Here is a 19,761-nt window from a genome sequence, read left to right as displayed (position 1 = left end):
CAGTACAAGAAAATCTTGCTGTCATAGCTTCCTTTGCATATTAGCAACACTGGCTTGCTGTTTTTGTTGCCAAGTGTTGCATTAATTCCAGTGATGTGATTGAAATATTGACTGTACAATTTATTGAAAATAATTTTTGGGGGAAAAAAATGACACAGGAATTTATTAAATGCATTCTTGACTGTGATGGTGTAAAAAGTCTTAAACATCTGCTTGCATAGCAGCTATCTGCCCGTCTGGACTTAAAATGAAGGTATTGGTAAAGTTTAAAAAACATAGTTTTAAAAACGTGTTCTTGTAATGACCCCTGCTTTGCATCTTAATCTTCAATCTCTTTATCTCTGTGTTTCAAAATGCATTGTTATTATATAACTTGGGTTTCTTATGCATGATAAAACCAAATATGATAGAAATAATAAGAAGAATTTTTGGTTCTGGTATTTGTTTAAGGAGTAGACTCCTTTTTATCTTTAAAGATACTAATTCAAATCTAGTTCACATGGTAGACACTGAAAATAATTATCTTTGAATGATTAATGAGGAATGAATTGGTAGTCTCAGTCCATTTCCCAGCACAAATCATAAAACTCAACATCAAAACCATCGTTAATTATGCCAGCACAGAAACCAAGGTTTAAGTGTTCTTGAATGGATCACTATTTTAAGTTCTGACATAGGACTACCAGTTTATGACTGAGGCATTTCTGAATTTGCATTGGCTCTCCTGCTCCAATGGTAGTTGCATTTACTTACTTCAGATTGATGCTTCTTAACTATTGGTTTCATATTTTGTTTCTTTCTCTTTCTGAACTGCAGATTGAATTTTTATTTTCAAAAAATTTACAAATGCTGTAATAAAAAAGCGTATGACAGGTGTTGTATAGAAAGAAGCCTTTTGCAGACAAGTGTGACAAGTATATGGCTACTCCTTTATTTATGTCATTATATACACCTTAATCAAGCAGGTGGACTCCAGATGGAGAGTACCTACTGGCTCAAGAAATGGTGAATTAAGGTAAATTATCCACTCTGTGCAGTCCCTTCATACAGATTAGATTACTCCTGGTTCTAAAGCTCAGTTTCCTACACCAGAGAAGAGAGGAAATGTTTACATTCTGAAATATTGAAAGGCTCTTTCAAATGTAGGCAAAATGAGATTTTGAGGATAAATAAATTAGTTAAGAAACTAAATACTCAGTCTTCTTGATGTAATTCATTTATCACAGATGTTTGGACCTACACTTGATGGTGTAGAGATGAGGCAAATATTATTTGATATTATAAGATATAGTAAACTGTATCTTAAACAAATTCATACAGGTACAAACAGTCTAGGAGATTAGGTTCTCTGGGTATCTTACTCTGGGATGCAAACTTTAACTTGAAAAGGGCTAACACTCTTTTAGTCTTTTTCACCTGGAATTCCTGGCCTGAATTCTGTATTTCCTGCATAGGTCACAAAACCCTCATGGGAAGAGGAAAAAAAAAACAATGCACCAGGAAACCCCAACCCAAAACAAAAAAAATCTACAACCCGGCCCAAACTGCTATAGCTTTTGCATTCAGCAAAGGCTTTTATGCCTTAGGACAGAATAAAGGATATGTATCTCATTGTTAGATTGCAAGAAGATTAAAAGAAAGCACTCTGCTGAGAACCTGTATAATGATGGCTCCAAGGACACACAAGGAATTTGTTCCACATGTACGCATCAGGGTTTGTTAATTTTGCTGTCACCCACAGGGACTATTCTCTTTCAGCTAGTATTTAAAAAAAAAATTATCAGAGACAAGGAGTCTGAGGCTTTTTTCTCATTTTGAAGAATAAGTTAATAGCAGATCACACACACTGTTTGTAGAATTAGTTTGCTGAGAAGAAATTTAGAGCAAATTTTCAGTTTGAAATATAGAAATGTATGGTATTTCTCCTTCAGTGAATTCATTGCAACTCAGCAATTTGAGTACTTTGTATGTGGAGACAAGTGTCAAAGGGGATGTACAACAGCATGAGAATATCAGCGTCACACTTGAATGAAGCTTCCTGATTTATCATCCATGACACATCATTTATCTTTGAAAATTCTCAAGATAAAATTTTATAATTAGAAATATATTTGAGGGGTTTTGTGAGAGATTTTTTCTGTTTTGTACTATTTCAAATGACCTACAAAATTTGCTCAGTTAGAGTAGAAAGAAAGAAATTGAAAGAAAACTGTTAAGTTTAAAAGCCATTCTGAGAGACAGAAGAATCAAAGAGAATGAGTTCATTTATCACCACTGTGTAAAGGGTAAAATGCATAGCAGGAAAGAGAAAAAGGATTTAGGAGATTTTGAAGGAAATTATCCTTTTGAGATATAGCTGTCTAGCTTTACAGAAAAACAAGCATATTGCTTACTGGTTTTGAGTTGTCTTTTCACTACTTCTGTTTAAATACTTTATAAAATTAAGATTCATTTAAGATATCAGGAAGGGATAGTTATTGGCTATTTTGTATATCTTCAGGTAATTTTCCCAGAGTAAGTAGAACAACATTACAAAAATCCTTAAAAATTACTAGTTAGGTCATGATTAAGTCACAGGGATTTATTATAATTTCTATAACAACAACTGAAGAAAAAGCAAAGAGAGATTCTAAATAGATATTTATTAGCTTAAGGTATTACAGAACTTAAAAGAGCTGTTGTTAAATTAATCTATACAAATGATTTAATCTATGCATATAGCTTCTTGTCAGGATATTGATGTATAACTAGCAGGGACACAGTTAAACTAGAGAAGAGAATATTCACATTTCTACATTATAGCTACCTGTTTCTGGATTTGATTCCTCTGTGAGTTCCTATTTAACCAGAATTTCAGAAAGAAAGATACTACATTCAATAAGGAAGCCAAGAGCATTTACTTGTTTTGTTTTATTTTTTTAGGAAAAAAAAATTAAATTTCTGCATATATACAGTGCATACAGGTTTAGACTTTTAGATATGGCTGGTTCACTCATTGTCTTCAGTGGAACAGGGGAAGAAAATAAGATTAAAAAGCCTATGGGTTCAAAAAAGCACAGGGCAATCACTTGCCAGTTACTGCCGCCGGCAAAAAAGATTTGATTTGGGGAAAAATAACTTAGGCAATTGCTAATTGCAAATAGAGTGGGGCTACGCTTTGGATATGTGCTGAATACTGTTGGTAATTCAAAGATGTTTTAGTTATTGCACAAAGTCAAGACCTCTTCTGCTTCTCTCACTACCAATACAGTGAGGAGACTCAGGGTGCACGAGGAGTTAGGAGAGGACACAGATGGGACAGCTGACCCCAAATGACCAGAGGGATAATTTGATACCATATGGCATCATGCTCAGCATTTTAAACTGATAGAAGAAGAGGGAAGGTGGGGGCAGAATATTTGTGGTGATGTCACAAAACCATTCATTATGCATGATTTTAATCTTCTGATTCTCTCCCCAGTCTCACTGGGCAGGGGCAGGGGGGATAGATGGGATGGGATGGGATGGGATGGGATGGGATGGGATGGGATGGGATGGGATGGGATGGGATGGGTAAACAGCTGTGTAGTTTTTAATTTCTGGCTGAGGTTAACCATGGTGTGCTGTTACTCTTCTCGAGCATGAGTTTCCTTTCATGGGATACAGTCCTTCAAGGACTTTTCCATCATGGGTCCTTTCTAAAGATTTCAGTGCTTCAAGAACTGCTTCAGACTGGGTCCTTTCCATGCAGCGCAGTCTTACAGGAATGGATTGCTCAATTGGGTCCCCCATGCATCACCAGTCTTGATAGCAAGCCTACTCCAGTGTGGGCTCCTCTCCCTGGGCTTCAGCTTCTGACAAGAGCCCACTTTTGTGTGGGCTCTCCATGGTCTGCAGCTTCCTTCAGGTATCCAAGTGCTATGGCATGGTGTCCTCCACAAGCTGTGGTATGGACATCTGCTCCAATATGATCCCCCATGGGCTGCAGAAGGATAGCCTGTCTCATCATGCACTTCATCACAGGCTGCTCAGGTGTTTGGAGCACCTCCTCCCCCTCTTCTGCACTCATCTTGGTGTCTGCAGGATTGTTTAATGTTTTTTCTCACTTCTCACTCCTTAAATACACCTTCCCTAAGATTTCACCCCCCTGGCTGTGGGGCTTAGCCATGTCTTGTGGTTGGTGGGTCAGAGACAAATGGAACTTTCCTGTGTGTCCAGCACAGGGCAGTCTCAGATCCTGACAGAGGCAGGCCTTGGCACCTGCATCTTATAGAAGAAGTAAGAAACCAATATGCTTACAAAAGGAAACTAAAAAGTAAAACTTCTGAAGGAATCTGAAAACAATTTACCATCAGCCACCAAGATGAGAAATTCAAAACCAGAACCATTCATGTAGTTGGGAACCTTGTACACAGCAGCTCCTTATAAACTTTAAGGGGTAAAGGCTATGATTATGGTTTTTAGGTGATCAGAGCAGAGCCAGTGGGAGACTGAGTTGTTCAGAAAACCATAGGGGAAACATTTCAAAAGATAAGTTGTTTTAAAAGAGCTCAGTGCAAAAGAAATAAGAAAAAAAGATATAATTTCTGCAGCTTTCAGCTTTGCTCACAGGCATCTGATTGAAAACTTATGGTACTGTTAGTATACTGGTGGTTTTGCTATTGATCTTCAACAACTGTTTAAAAATTGCTTTTCAAAGTTTTTAGAATCATATGGATTTCAATTTCACTCTAAAATTCTTCTGACAAGCTTTTTATCTCAAAAGGAAATTAATGGACCTTTCTGAAAATATTCTTCTTTGTTTGCATTGATGTTAACTGTGATTATCTCACTGTCTAGACAAAAAAAAACCTCTTCTAACATGACCAATTTCTCTAACAGCCTTTTCTTGAAGTGTGCATGAAGAAGAAATGCTGGAATGAAATACCTCCAAAAGTACAAGAGCGTACAACAAAAAGAAATCCTAAGTTCAGGAACAATCTGTGAAGATAGTGAGAAAGTTTATTGCATAACAGGTTGTTTGAAAGATAAGAAGGTAAAAAAATAAAAGCTGACATGGCTGACAGGGAAAAAAGAAATAGCTGTATTTTTTGTGTTTGGATCTTATTTATATATGTTATTTCAGGACTGAGATATTACAGGCAGAAAATGAACATATTCTTCACTGACATTCCATTGATACTCCCAGGAGAGTCATTTCATCTTTTATATAGTCCTGCTGATAAATCAATGAAGTTCTGCTTCAGCAAGTCAATACACACTGAAATGTTGCAATTAAGTTTTAGGTCATACTATAGAGATGCACATGTTGTATGAATATTGAGCCAGCATTTATAAGGAAATGAGTGGACAGGCATGAAATACATCATCAGATAAAGGTGTCCAGAGTAGCTGAACAATACATTTTCTTATTAACTCTTTAGTGAATTTTGTTTAAAAAACAAAGAACATTATTAGTTGTGAAAAAAATAAGATTGAAAGAAATTTGAAGCCATTATCTACTCCATTCCTGTAATGCAATGTCAACTTTATTTTTCTTATTCTTACAAAATGTTTATTTATGTTTTACAGATTTCCATTAATGACGGGTGTGGAGCATATGTCCCTCTCCCCCACTCTATTAAAAATGTTATATGGTTTTTATGAAATGAGAAGTTCTGTTTGAGGTTTCTTCTTTTATCTTTTCCAAAGTTAGTTGTCTATATATCTTCAGTCAAATTCTTTTAAGAAGTGGGAGATAAATATCAGTGTTGCCAAACCTGAAATGGACACCAGCCCCCTATTACTGAGATGTCTCCATGTGTCAACATTTTGATCTCTGGCATTTCTACTTGTGGAAATATGTATAGCCAGAAAAATCTGATTTATTAACCTGACTTAGACTGCAGAGATCATAAGCAGGGCTGCCCAATGGGTATCCCCAAATAGAACCAGTCACATAACTTGCTATCTCTTTCTTATTTCTTGACTCTCCTTCTAGCTGTCCTCATAGCTTCCTTTTGCCTTCTTGGTGTCCTCTCAAGTATGTAACTCTCATTTAATTACTTTTCCCCTTTAGTCTCCATTTTGCTATATATATACCCAAATGTTCTATTTCTTATACCATTAGCAAGGTAATCTCTGACCTTTACAGTATTACAAATGTAGTTATTAAGGTGCTGTTGACATCAGAAAATTCTACCTTTATAAAGGTTCCCAGTACCCCCTGCCAGCAGTCTGTGATATTTAGTCAGTTCTCACAAAACTGCCCCCTAAGCAACTGTGAAATGTAATGGCCCTTCATAGTGCAATCATTAACATTTGCCAGCTGTTGCACTGTTATCTATTACATCCCAAAATTTTTCATGTCACAACCAGTAGTTTTTCATATCCTGTTCAGTCAGCTTAATATCAGGCCAGGTCATAGTCTGTGGCTCACTCACTTGCCTATCTCTGTAACTTAACATTATTCTCCTTTATTGGGGGTAGAGGGCATGTGAAGTTCATAATACTAATATTTAGCCAAAAAGAATGCAAAGCTTCTAAATTCCATTACTCTAGTCACAACAAGAGGGTCTATAGCTTCATCACAGCACAGAACATTTCTTATTGTCAGCTTACTGAAAAATGTAATTTTTGTCTTTAAACATTAAAGTATGTTAAAATATACCAAATATCCACCTCTCTTAACTCCAACAATACCTTTCTGTGGTTCATTAACTATAGCACAAAAAACCCTAGCAAATGGTTTCAGATTCACTCTTGTGAATTTATGTAAAATCACGAGTATATCAACTGTAGCTATCACACTGTTTATGATGTGTGATACTTCCACAAAGACAAATTCTTTCTCAGCAAGCAGAACCAGAGATGTCCTGTAGCATGTGCAGCAAAATTGGTTTTGTTGATTAGTTAGCTCATGTAGTAAACAAAACATTGAGTTCTCAACCATAACCTCAGGCTGTGAAAGTCACTTTATAGTGAAGTTCACAGATGAGTGTTATAATACTTATGCCTTACTGTAAATATTCCCTCACCACCCTTTTTTCCCAACAGTTTTACCTTAAATTTTGCCTATGCTTATGGCATAGATCTCATTACTCATCAAACAAAAAAGACATGCAGAATATAAATGTATTAAACCATTGTTGAATATCTACTATTTTGATGAAATGATGGAGAACATAAATAAAATCCCATTTTTCCATTAAAGCAAAAAACCAGAATTTTAAATAGAAGTAGTTTTGATTGCTTTCTTTACGTGTATATCTTCAGCAGTACCTAAATAAAATTTTGCAAAAACTTATTTTGCTCTTTTTGTTGTTGGGATCATGGTTAAAAACTAAGCAGGAAGAGAAAAGCCTCATTAAAGAACTACCTTTCAATAGTTGTTTTCTGGGCAGAGACTACAAACCAGTAGTCAAGAAAGGCTGCTTGCTTTCTCTCCAAACGAGAGGCTGAGAAAGTACTAATGATTCTGGAGAAAGGTGAAACAATTTACTATCAAATTATCTCTAACTTTATTAGACTAGATCTGTACTTCCCCATCTGTGTGCATGCCCTTCTGGTATCCAAGACCCAGAATGGTACAAAGATCTACTGATGTATTGTAAGAAAAGTTCAGAGGGATGCCTGAGTCTACACAGGTATTTGATTCATTGAGAAACTAAAGTCAAAGTTATAGCAAAACAAATAATTATCTCTGTGATTTTCAAGTATCTTTCTACATATATCAAGTAACATGGTTTAAAACAGATAAGGATTTGTAATATGTGGATTTATTAACATGATTTAGCAATGCAATTCATCAGTAGTCAGTGAACTATACATCCATGATCAATATCAGAAATAAGTCAAATAAGTGTCAATATTATAAACTGACAAAATATTAATAAAAAAATTACACTTTTCTAAGGACTCCTCTATAGCTATCTAGAAAATATTTTTATCAGGTTCAGTTTCAACAATTTTTCCAGTTACATCCACATTTCAAATAATTTATAGATGTGATAAAACCTTCCTTCACACTTTCAGTGCATAGCAGGTTTAAGAACAATCATTTCCATGGGTGAAAGAATGAGAGAGAGCTGAGTCTACAGTGAGCGGCCAGCATCTCAAATAATTTCCTAGGAGAGATGTGAGGATAATGATGGCTTCTAATTTCTTGCTCCAGAATCAGACTGTAACAATTTTTGCATGTTGCTAACACAGCTTGTTTTTTCTTCATTGTTCTACAAGTCCATCTTGCATCTCAATTTACTGTGTATCAAATTCATGGCATTTTATGCATGTTAATGTAAATAACGCATGAAACTATTTAATATAAGTTGAAATAAACACTAACCACCTATTTATCTAAATACATTCAGGTAATTTATCCTTTTTCCAGGTCAAAACCTAAAATAAATCTAAAGACACCTGGGTTGGAACCAGGGGAAGGAGCTTTTGGATTCAAGTATTTTTTTCCAATCCTTATCATGAGCTGAAAATATTTTGCAGAACAAAAGCCAGATGAAGTTTAAATCAGGACTGTGATAAAGAGCCAAAAGGCACTTTAAAATTTTAAGACTTATAAAAATTCAAAATAAACTGCCTGTCTCCTGGAGTAGAATTCAAAAGACAAGCATCTTTGTTTCCTGTAGATAGGAAATAGACAAAGCTTCTAGTTTACTAATGTTTTTCACAGCTTCCAGTACTGTACTACAGAAATGCCAAAATCAGTCAATGAAAAGTATCCCACAGGGTCATTTTTTTTACTCCTCAGCCTGAAACTCGCATTCATTACTTACAAGAGTATTTTACATTTAAGATCTTAAAAAAGGAACAACTATTCATTTTCCCCTTTTAAGGATAGGGAGACATGTAAAGAAAGAAGTAAAAGAGGAGTGGTATTCAGAGGGATCTTTGCAAGGTGGAGAAGTGGGCTGTCACAGGGATGTAAACTACAAAGGGAATTGTAAAGTCCTGTACTGGGAAAAAAATAACCCAACATATCAATACAAGCTGGAGTCAACCAGCAAGAAAACATTTCAAGGAAGGATCTGAGAGCTGAACATGAAGATGAGCCAGGAGTGGCCCATGGAGGGAAAAAGGTAGTCTGGGCTGTATTAGCAAGAGGGTGGACACAGCAGGAAAGGACATCTTCAAAATCCACTGTTCCATATTCAAGAATTAACAACCCTATAGATGTCCCACAATTGGAATGAGCAGTTTTTATCCTTTAAGAATGGCCCCATGATTGGACAACATTGCCTCTGATAAGAAATTTCATAAAATCAAGGTGTAAAATAATAATAAGTTGGTTATCCAATGTGCTTCTTTTTGAGTGTTTGTTTTTTCGTTTGTTTATTGGGGTTTTTTGGGGGCTTTTCAGTTGGTTGGTTCATTGATTGGTTGGTTTAGTTTGGGGTTTTTTGTTTTGTTTTTATTCTCTGCAACTGCAATGTATTTCTTTGTAGTCCTCTCTGCCTACAGCTATGTCTTCCATTTTATATTGCTAAAATAATGCATGATCCCATTGATTTTAATAGCATGTAGGTCAAATTAATAAGATACCTGTTGGTCATCAAATCTATTAACACTAAAAGTGTTAATTTTTATTTAAATTTTTATTTAAATTAACTTCACAAGTATTTTCCACAATCAAAAAATTTTGCAAAACTGAAGATTTGTGGCTTAGCTGCAGAAAATGTGTTTGGTTTTGTACAGTGACTGACTCCAGACAATACTTCTACTGAGTGAGATTCAAAAACGTATGCCTATTCAGGAAGGAGACAAGTTATGATTTCATTTTAGTATTTACTCTAATTCACTTTTAATAATTCATGATAGGTTATATTCCCTTTTATTTCACCAAATTTTGCATTTCCCTCTGAAGGAACTGGCTTCAAACTTTCATTTCTGTCCATTAGCTTCTCAATTTAGTAAGTGGTAAGATTTTATTTGTCATGTGGATGGATTAAATAAATCTTCCTTTTAGAAAACTAACAAAATAAATCCTGCTGGTTTAGGGAAAATGAAAGTCTAACTAAGCCTCATAAAAATGACCAAATTTTAATTGGGTGTTTTAGTTAGGTCTAGTGAAAAAATCCTAAGCTAAATCTCAGTAACTAAAATGCCTAGAAGCTTGCCTCTTCTGAACATCTTCAAAAATCATTTGTTCTCTCTCCCTCAGTGAATATATCTTTATGAAAAGTATCATTTCTATAAACCATACTCCGTCAAATCAATGAATCTTGAAATGCCTTAGGTCTTCTGTAGTATACTCTCTAGTATACAACATTCCCATGCAAAAATAGTTTCAAAATATTTTGACCACTCATTCTTTGCCATAGCCATTATCCAGTTATTCATTTACAGTGCAATGATATAGTCTTATCCTCCTTCTATTAACTCAGAAGTCCTTTTCTTTACTTTTTTCAGAGTTGGAGCTTCAGGAACAGAAACAGAGACTGCCGTGAAAGTAGAGCCTGGAGGTTCACAGCACCTGCTCCATCTGCAGAGTCCTAACTACAGAATAGGGTCTGATTGCAGAAAAGAATCCCTGAAACCTCTGAAACATGGAAGCCTGGAGGTTTTTCTCATCAGTCCTGCAAGTGAGGAGAGAAAGGGCTAATATCTGTTTGTGCAGCAGGGGTCAGAAACAAGATTTTGGTTGGTATAATTATACTGAGTAGGTGAAAAAGGGAAATTGCTCTTTATGTGCAAGTGCAGTAGGAATGCATGGAGGTTTGTATATGGAGAGATAATGAGCCAGCTGAGACCTTATGAGTCAGGGCTGGCAAGCAGAGAAGCAGGAGTGATGTGATATTGCAGTTATCTGCTGCAGACTGCCAAATCAGGAAGAAATAGATATTTCACAGTCACAAGCTTTGATTCTCATCTGTGGCATAACCACCCTGAATTCTTCTGGAAGGATAGCACAGAAAGACAAAAGCAATTCAGGAGTATGTTGACAACATCTTTCTGTCACATGTGGTTGAGGAACTGATAAATGAAGACATGATGCTGGTCCTCAGACTTACAAATGAAAAACCAGTAGTTGAAAGTGTGAAGGCTGAGGGCAGCTTTGGCTGCTGCAACATGATCTCCTGAGAAGAGGGAGAAAAAAAAAAGACTGCATAAATAAAAAATATCACTGCATTTCAAGAGATCACATTTTGGACTCTTCAGGAAATATCTTCTAAGAGCCCAATAAGATATAGCTTGAGGGTAAGAAGGCTCTGTAGAGGGATCTGAACCAGTGGTCCTATGCCAATGGAATGACGTTCAACAAGGCCAAGTGCTACAATCTGCCCTTGGGTCACAACAACCTCATGCAACACTACAGCTTGAGGAAGAGTGGTTGGAAAGATGCCTGGTGAAGAAGGACCTGGGGATGCAGCTGAACAGCCATGATTCAGTGTGTGCCTAGGTGGCCAAGAAAGCCAATGAGCATACTGGCCTGTATCAGGAATAGTGTGGCCAGCAGGACCAGGGCACTGATTGTCCTCCTTTACTCAGCACCATTGAGGTCATACCTTGAATGCTGTGTCCAGCTCTGGGCTCCTCACTACAAGAAGGTCATTGGGGTGCTGGAGCATGTCCAGAGAAGGGTGACAGAGCTGGTGAAGTGGTGAAGTATCAGGAGCACAAGTTTTCTAACGAGTAACCAAAGTGAACTGGGAGGCTGAGGGAAAAGATCACTCACTACAACTTGCAATTGCTGGACCTCAGGGCATAGGGCTGAAGCACCCTCACATTTCTTGGATAGTCAGATTTGCCTCAGTACTTTCTTCTAACATAACCATCATGTGTCCCTCAGATTGCAATCTGGATTTCTTATCTGTTAACAGGTTTTTGGCAGGCCTTTCTTAGTACTCTGAGCTAAGCTTATAAAGTTGTGCCATGTCTCAGGTGGGCCCTGGATCCAAAAAACCTCTGTGGGGCAGGCTTGCAGCAGGGGTCACAGTCTGGGATGCTGTATACAGCCTTGATAACCTTCTAGATGTCTTTCTCTTTTCTGTCTAATTACTGCCTTGGTACTGACATCTTATATTTGGTTTTACAGATAAGAGCTATACCGACTAACTTAGTATCAAAGTATTTCCTTAAATGTCTGTCTTTAAAAAAAAAAAAAAAAAGCATATTAATTTATTTGCTTGAATCATCAACAGAAACTATTACCCAAAGAGACAGGTAGACCTCTGAAAAGTAGGAGTATGGGGACCTTATAAGAATTCAAGAAATAGTGATAATTCTGGATATTTTGTTCTTGAAAGCACAGTATTTCCTGCCATTACATGCTAAGTAAAGTTTAGTGGTTAGTCATCTGTATGGCTTTAAATAACTCATCTAAAATTGATTGTGAATGTTTTTAATGAATTATCCTTCATGCTAATTCATGCACAAGAAAATGCATCACCCACAAGCTGTAGTCTGTTTCCCTTATGCATGCTGAATAGTCTCTGCACCTTGAGAATTCTTCCTCATTTCAATTCTAACTCCTATGAATAAGGGTGTGATGATCTCTATTAACAGCAAAGAATTTAATACCTGACAGACAGACATTGTGATCAGATGTGTCATTTGAAACATGTCCTATCAAATAAGGATAAAAGCTGTCAGAAATGTGATAATATTTTACTCAAGCATTATTTAGTATAGATGAAAATAATCTGATGGATAAAGTCAGTCTTCTCTATGTATATTTTGTCCCATTGTTTTGTATGTGTTTACTTCCACGTAGGTTTCAAGGAAAACCCATTGGGGTTACTAGGCTTTCAGTTTATACTTATGCATGTGGGAAAGGCATTCCAGGGATAACAAAACAAGATTGCACACTGAGATCTCTAAACAGCCTCCAGAACAAAAGTTCAACAATTGAGAAAGGATAGTTTTCTGTCTTCAGCAGTTTCTTTCTGAATATAATTCAGGAAAGTAACATTTGGAGGTGCAGTTTGCTTTATGGATCTTTTTATAGTGCTAGTTCTGATAAACAATTACTCATGAGATTTACCAGTGCCAATTTGACTGCAATGTGTAAAATATGGGAGACAGCTATACTTTTGTTTTGAGTAGGTATTTTCTATTTTAATTTAGAATCCACATGGCGAAACATTATTTATAATGGACCAACTGTGATTTATCAACAATCAGTAGAAGTGTATTTAGTCTTCATTATCTGTGATATTGATGCCAGTATCAGTTATTTCATAGACTGGAGATTGCCTGTCCCAGAAGTGAATTCCCATATGCAGAGTAGTCACCACATCACTAATGTAACTTTTGATAAAATGAAAAAAAAAAACCCTATAAAATAATTTCTTGTTTTTAGGTTCTTGATGTGTGGGTTCACTAGCAGATTTATTTTATGACTAAAGCATAGCAGATCCACATAGAAGCTAAATTTACACAGATAAAGAGATATACTGTCCTCAAGACAGCAGTCAACATTGACACTTGATACCCTTGTTAGGAACATGAAAAATGCTGAAGACCATAAAATACATGAAACTCTGTAAGAAACAATAAAATGATCAGAAAGACACATCACAACAAAATGATCTGTTATAATGACATGCAGGACATTTAATAGATAAAAGGCATGATCTCCAGTTTTAGGGGTTTTTTACTACGTAACAACTATTTTGTGTTGGCACATAAATATTTTCAGAGAAATGTATATAATAATTTATTTAAAATGGTAGTTATGTGGGGTTTTTTTCCCTTTATAAACTCCTTACAGTAATTTTCTTGTAATGTAGTTGCAAGTAGAGGTTGGCAAAAAGTTAAAGCTACATCCAGTTAATATATGATTAAAGGATGAATTTTTCATAAGCAACTTTGTTGCTATTGATGCATTGAAATTATGACAGCATGGAAATTATGACAACTGGAATACTTATTCAAAATGTATACTTTTATCATAATATAGCAAATGCTACCTTTTCTTTTAACATGTTTACCTCATTTATTTCTAAGTAGCAATATCTTTCCTTTTATTATGAGCTTATTAAGAATGTCACATAAGTAAAATTTTATTTAAAATCTTGGTGAATATGAACAATCTCAATAAATATTTTCATTTATTACAGCAATATTGTTATAAATGCAGAAATGCAGTCTTCGTATTTTTGTCATTTCTACTTCCCATAAGACTTGAAAATATTTATGGCCAAGTTTCCAAAGCCAAAATTTTCATTTTTGCATGGAATTTTCTTGATCTATGTCTCTTTCCCTCCATGCCATCTGTGATGTCCTGTTCCCATCATCTCCACATGCCCAAGACCTAGTTTTGTTTCAAATTATTTTTAAATAAGAAAACTTGACTCACTTAAACATCCCACAATAGAGAACAGAAAGCTAATCTTGAAATCTTGAATTTTCTGTGGTTTATGTCTCTATAAACATAGAAGCAGCTTCATAAAAATCACCAGATTGTTTTGTTTGAAAAAGCCTTTAAACAAATAGTAATATTCATACTGACACAATGTATACAATGCTTGCAAAGGGGCTCTCGTGTACACTGCACAGGCAAGTATTGCCACTATGATGTGCCAGATTTATTATTTCAGTCGTGTTTGACTACAAAATTTAATGTAAAGGAGACCCATGTGTACACAAACACAGCAAACAAGAAAAGTAATAATTCACTTATTTCACTTTAAAACACACATGATCCTGCACTGCAGAAGACATCCAAAGCAACTGAGGCAACATTTTGGTCAGGACTATCCCTCTGCTAGATATTCCTCTCCAGGACCTCACTTCTTGGACCTCCTGTTGGATTAACTAATTAGTTTAGAAGCATTTCATTTTATGTTTGTTGTCCTATGAAAGCCTGCACTGGCATCCAATCTAGGAGGCCAGCTCTTCATTAAATGTGAAATTAGATACTCAGTTAATGAAGCTTTATCTCTTATTTGATGACTGACAGTAAATCTGGTATGTTCTCTGTCTGAATCCCTTAATAGGTTTACAGAGAGTTAACTCTGACTTTGGTCTTCCATTAACAGCAAGACTTTGCTGGTTTGAATGTTCTGCTTGCTTAATTATTTAGTGGCTCGGTAGCACAGACAGCTTCTACAAAAGCCAAATGATCGTTCACAGCAACAAATGAACACCATAATCTTAACAAGATTATCATAATAAAGAGTCATCAGAGAAATTAAAATTATCTGCTTTAATTATGAAATTATAACCCCATTAACTCCTCTGCATGAAAAGCAGGAATTGGGGAATAGCAACGAAGAACCCAGAGATGGCTATTATAAAGTCGATAGCAAATTAAAGAGGGGGTGAAGGAATTTGCTGTGTGGGCTCAGATATTGCAGGTAATTTATTTTGCAGCATATGTTTCTTATAGATTAGGTTTTTCAAAATGAGGCCATGAGAACTGTAGGATTTTTCCTTTTCTTGCCTTTTTTTTGGGCCTTTTTTCACCCAGATTGTGTTTACGAGCCTAAGACAAGCTCTCTTGAAAGCTTCAAACTTAAAAGCAGGGCCTTATTTAAATATGCCTAAAGCTGTAAATTAATTATGCCCTAAATAAGTTATTAAAACAATATTGCCACTAATTCATTATTTATGGCTACTTGTTGAAAAGTGTGTAACAGCAGAAGTACTGAACTGGCATTTCTAAAGACATTAACATGAAAATGAGGTGAATTTAAAGAAAAAAAGATATTCAATGACAAGCTTTTACCAAAGTAATCTTCAATAATGCCTATGCTAGCCACATTTTTTTACTTCTGTACAAATGCAATATTCATGACTATTTAATTATTTTTATATTACTTTTTATTTGATCAATAAATTTAAAAAGCCTCCCAAAAAGTCTCCTCAAAGTACCTTTATACCTGAAGAAAAATATTTGGTATTGTTATCTCATAATGTGAATTTATTAACAAAAACTTTAGGTAATATATTTGTTAGTAACAGGTATCATCCCTTAATTTTAAATTTAATGATTTTCTATAACTTCAATAAATTAAAATCTTGAATAGCCAGAAAATAAATGTGATGCATACAACTTCACTTTTATATAGTTAAAACATTTCTTTAATCTGACGAGAACAGCAGCAAATTAAAAGCTCCCTAAAGGTACGTGACTGATGCTCCACAATATAACCTGACTCTTCTCAGCAGCAGAATGTATGAAAAAGGGCAAAGGCCAATTGTGTCTTGGGGAATTCAGGCTGGGCATTGGGAAAAAAAAATCATCAGCAAAATACTGCATTAAAAAGAGTACAAGATGAAAAAAAGTGATGGGATCTCCTTCCTTGGAGAAATTCAAGATCTTGCTAATCAAAGGCCACAGCTGACCTGATCAAGTCCAGGTCATAGATATACTTGGTGTGGCAGGAGCAGGATCTTCAGAGATCAATTCAAACCACTTTACTGTACTTTTTTTCAAGTTTCCATTGCTGATCCTTACTGATAATTATCACTCTTTTTTGGTCAATTATGGACAAATTAAAAGTATATTTATCTTATATTGAATTTGCGTGCACTTTGATTATTTAACTCAGGTTCAAGAGATGGGAGAGAAAATTGTTGGCACAATGGTTAGAGCATATCCCTGGAAACTAAGCCTAATCTCTTGAGCCACAAATCCATGCATTTCCTTCTTGCAAGCAAGTATCCTTGGGTTACATGGTGTGGAGCTCAGGTAGGTTGATATTTTGAATTCTCTTATTTTTTTAAGGCTATCAGGAGAAGATGCTGACTTTTAGCTGGAGCAGGCTTATACTATCAGTGGTTAGAATTCTTAGTACAGTTCACAGAAAGAGATACCAAGCCATGTGGACTTGATTAACCTTTTAATGTCCCGAAAGGTGTTATATATAACCATATATGAGTTTATAGTTGAAAAAAAAAATCACTTCTGAAACAAAACACACAGTGTGAAACTTTGCAACATCCTCCTAGCTTGTGGTCCATCCTTTTTTAGTTCTTGGGTTTTTTCTCTCTACAATTAATATTTTTTTCCAATTTTATATCTATATACTGCTTTAAAGTTCTGCTTCCTTCAGGACCACCAACCAATTTTTAGTAAATAATATTTCGTTTTCCTGTAATGCTTGTCAAATACTATATAGTTTAGGAATTCTCAGTTTAAATTGTTTACAGCATTATTTTATCTACCCTTTTTCTAAATCTGGAGAGGCCTTCTGTCCCACAAGACATAAAAAGCCTTAAAAATTATACGTGAAAAAAAGACAAAGATTACTGAGAGGTCAGAACAGGAAGCGAAATTGTCTGGATCTGAGATATTACCAAAAAAAATTTATTTTCTCCTCTCCTCTTCTCCTCCTAGTCAGGCCCTCTGTAAAATTAGATGCTGCAACAACTTTAAGAAATTATATAAATAAATATAGAAAGTTGATGAACAGCAAGCCTAAGAGACTTTGACAACTGTAACTGTGAGAAGTAAATGCAAGTACTGTAAAAAACAAATATGGATAGCATGACAGAAACAAAATAGGGAGGTAAGTGACAAGTACATCCACTGATGTGCCACAAATAGCGATTATATCCTAGTGATCAAAAGACAAGCTGGCAAACATAAGAAACAATGCTGCATTGAAGGAAACAAAGCAAATGATCCTGATGCAAACTAAAAACCAGACCTTGGTTCCACTGCAAATTGTAGCAATAGAGGAAGCAGCAGCTGTATTGCATAAAAGTGTCCTTGCCAGTAGCAAGAATTGTGGTTTACATAGCACACAAGTGGGAGATTAAAAGAAAATGGAATACAAAATCCTTCAAAACATTGACTACAGAAGTGTGAGGCAATAATAAGCTAAAGAAATGTATGAATCCTAACAGCAAAATACCGAGGTCATGGTGTGAATATGACTGTTTTCTTAGAATATTGCCTTGCAATTAGATACAGGCAATTAATTTTGCAATAGTAGTGGAATGTTATCAGAGCTTTCAAACCATCCATCATTATTCATTCAAAACATCCATTATGATTCCAAACAAGAGATTATGTGTGTCTTCTTTGTTTTATGTTCGTCTTCTCCAGAATATTCTGTGATTCTTTGTGATTCAGTAAACTTTATAGCAGCCCACAAAATCTGTAACATCTGCAATACAGGAAAACCTGGATTGCTTATTTTAGGTTTCCAACTAAAACCCTGAGCATCAGTAGAATGATCCAAATCCACTATGTAAAGTGTTTATGCTCCTCATAGAATTGATGGGGAGAGGTAAATGCTTTTACAAACAGAAATAGAAAACCTGTAGAAAATAGGCACCTGCTTAAAGCAAACAAAAGAAAATCCCCACATGTCTGAATTTTTGCTACTCCTCATCCTATTTTAGGAGTCTATTTAGGATCTCAAATTTGTTGTAATACTCTGAGAGTATATAAGCTTCATTGTTTTGAAGACAGAAGAATTAGAGGAGATCAGATTTTGCATAAAAACTTTTGCAGTGAGACAATTTATGAAGTCAATTAGAGAACCAGATTTCAACTTTGTCTCCAGACTGAGTCTTGGTCTTACATGTCTATATCCTGAAAGACTTCTCTATTTGTCCAGGCCTTAAGGACACTCATGGCTTCATGGTCCCTGCCCAAGCTCCTCTGGGGACCTCCCTCCACCCTGCCCATGGTCCAGAATGCCAAACTGCCCAGCCCAAGGCATCAGTCCTTGCACCAGGGCAGCTGTGCAGCAAGTGCCAGTCTGCACCTCCATCTCTGGCACCGCTTGCTGGATGGACATCAGACCTGTATCATAGCCTTGTTTCACGCCCTGACTTGCCTGAAACAGTAAATGTTAAGAAGCTGATTCTCATTTGTGCTCAGGCTTCTTTAGTTCATTCTGGCTGTGTTAAGGGAACTAATTTTTTTAAGCCTTGCCCAAATAATCATAGTTTTCTTTCATTGAACTACAGCTTCCATTTCAATTTTCTTTTACATTCAGTTGGAGTATACATTTTCATATTTTATATCAATCTTTGTTCTTTTTTAATATTATATAATAATAGGAAATCCAAATAAATACTGAAAAACTATTTAAAATTGCATTTCATTTTTGACTTTTAAGTAATACATTGATCATTAATACTTGGTAATATCCTATTTGATAAAATAATTTTGTGTATGTTAACCAATAAGTTCAACAGAAAAATATAAATCAGTCAAGATTTAACAGTTACACCAAATAAATTGGTTCAAATCAGGACAACATAGTAATTTTGTAAAAAGGTTTTGCATGAAAACATTTTTCCATCTTTCAAGGTATAAAACTGTTGTTCTAACCACCTGACACCTAAATGAAATATTCTGTTGGGCTATACATTAAGCCAGAAGCAAAGTTTATTTACAAGCTGTGCAAACACATGTTAACTGAAATTCCCTATTCTCTGTTTAATGCCTTCAAAAGGATTAAAATATTAATAACAGCTATTCAGAGTGTTAACAAAGAAATTAAGGGCACAAGCAGTTTTCTGAACTGGGAAAGAGTGATATTTTAGGATCTATGAACATGTTTTTTTCCTTTTTTGTATTAATAACATTCAGAGAAGCTCCAGTATTTTTTTTCTACTTGTACAACCTCAGAAAAAAAAATACTTACTGTCCTATTATACACATACTTAGCTCAGATGCATGTTTTTCTTTTTTTTTTTCCTAGCCTTAACTTCTGTGTACAGCAGAACTCCTCTTGATATGGGGATGGAACTTCTAATCTAGTAAAGGAATAATGGTGAAATAACAGGATACATCTCACTACGGACATGTCAGAGTGGAATACAGGACAATGCATCATTAAAACATGATTATATATTTATATGGATTAGAGCACTGCTTCT

At 35.4% G+C, this 19,761-nt stretch overlaps 1 long non-coding RNA gene across 1 annotated transcript in view; it reads left to right on the top strand.

The window, feature by feature from the left end:
• Positions 1-11,346, top strand: part of LOC143693346 (uncharacterized) — a 56,423-nt gene extending 45,077 nt beyond the window's left edge. The window contains exons 3-6 of the long non-coding RNA XR_013180903.1: positions 966-1,015; positions 4,861-5,014; positions 5,960-6,001; positions 10,381-11,346. This is a non-coding gene — a long non-coding RNA (uncharacterized LOC143693346). The remainder of the gene's footprint in view (positions 1-965; positions 1,016-4,860; positions 5,015-5,959; positions 6,002-10,380) is intronic.
• Positions 11,347-19,761: the final 8,415 nt, after the last annotated feature.

Source organism: Agelaius phoeniceus, chromosome 2 (genome assembly GCF_051311805.1).
Source record: "Agelaius phoeniceus isolate bAgePho1 chromosome 2, bAgePho1.hap1, whole genome shotgun sequence".
Taxonomy (NCBI): domain Eukaryota; kingdom Metazoa; phylum Chordata; class Aves; order Passeriformes; family Icteridae; genus Agelaius; species Agelaius phoeniceus.
Note: the sequence above shows the minus strand (reverse complement) of the source record. Positions and strands in the feature narration are given on the sequence as shown.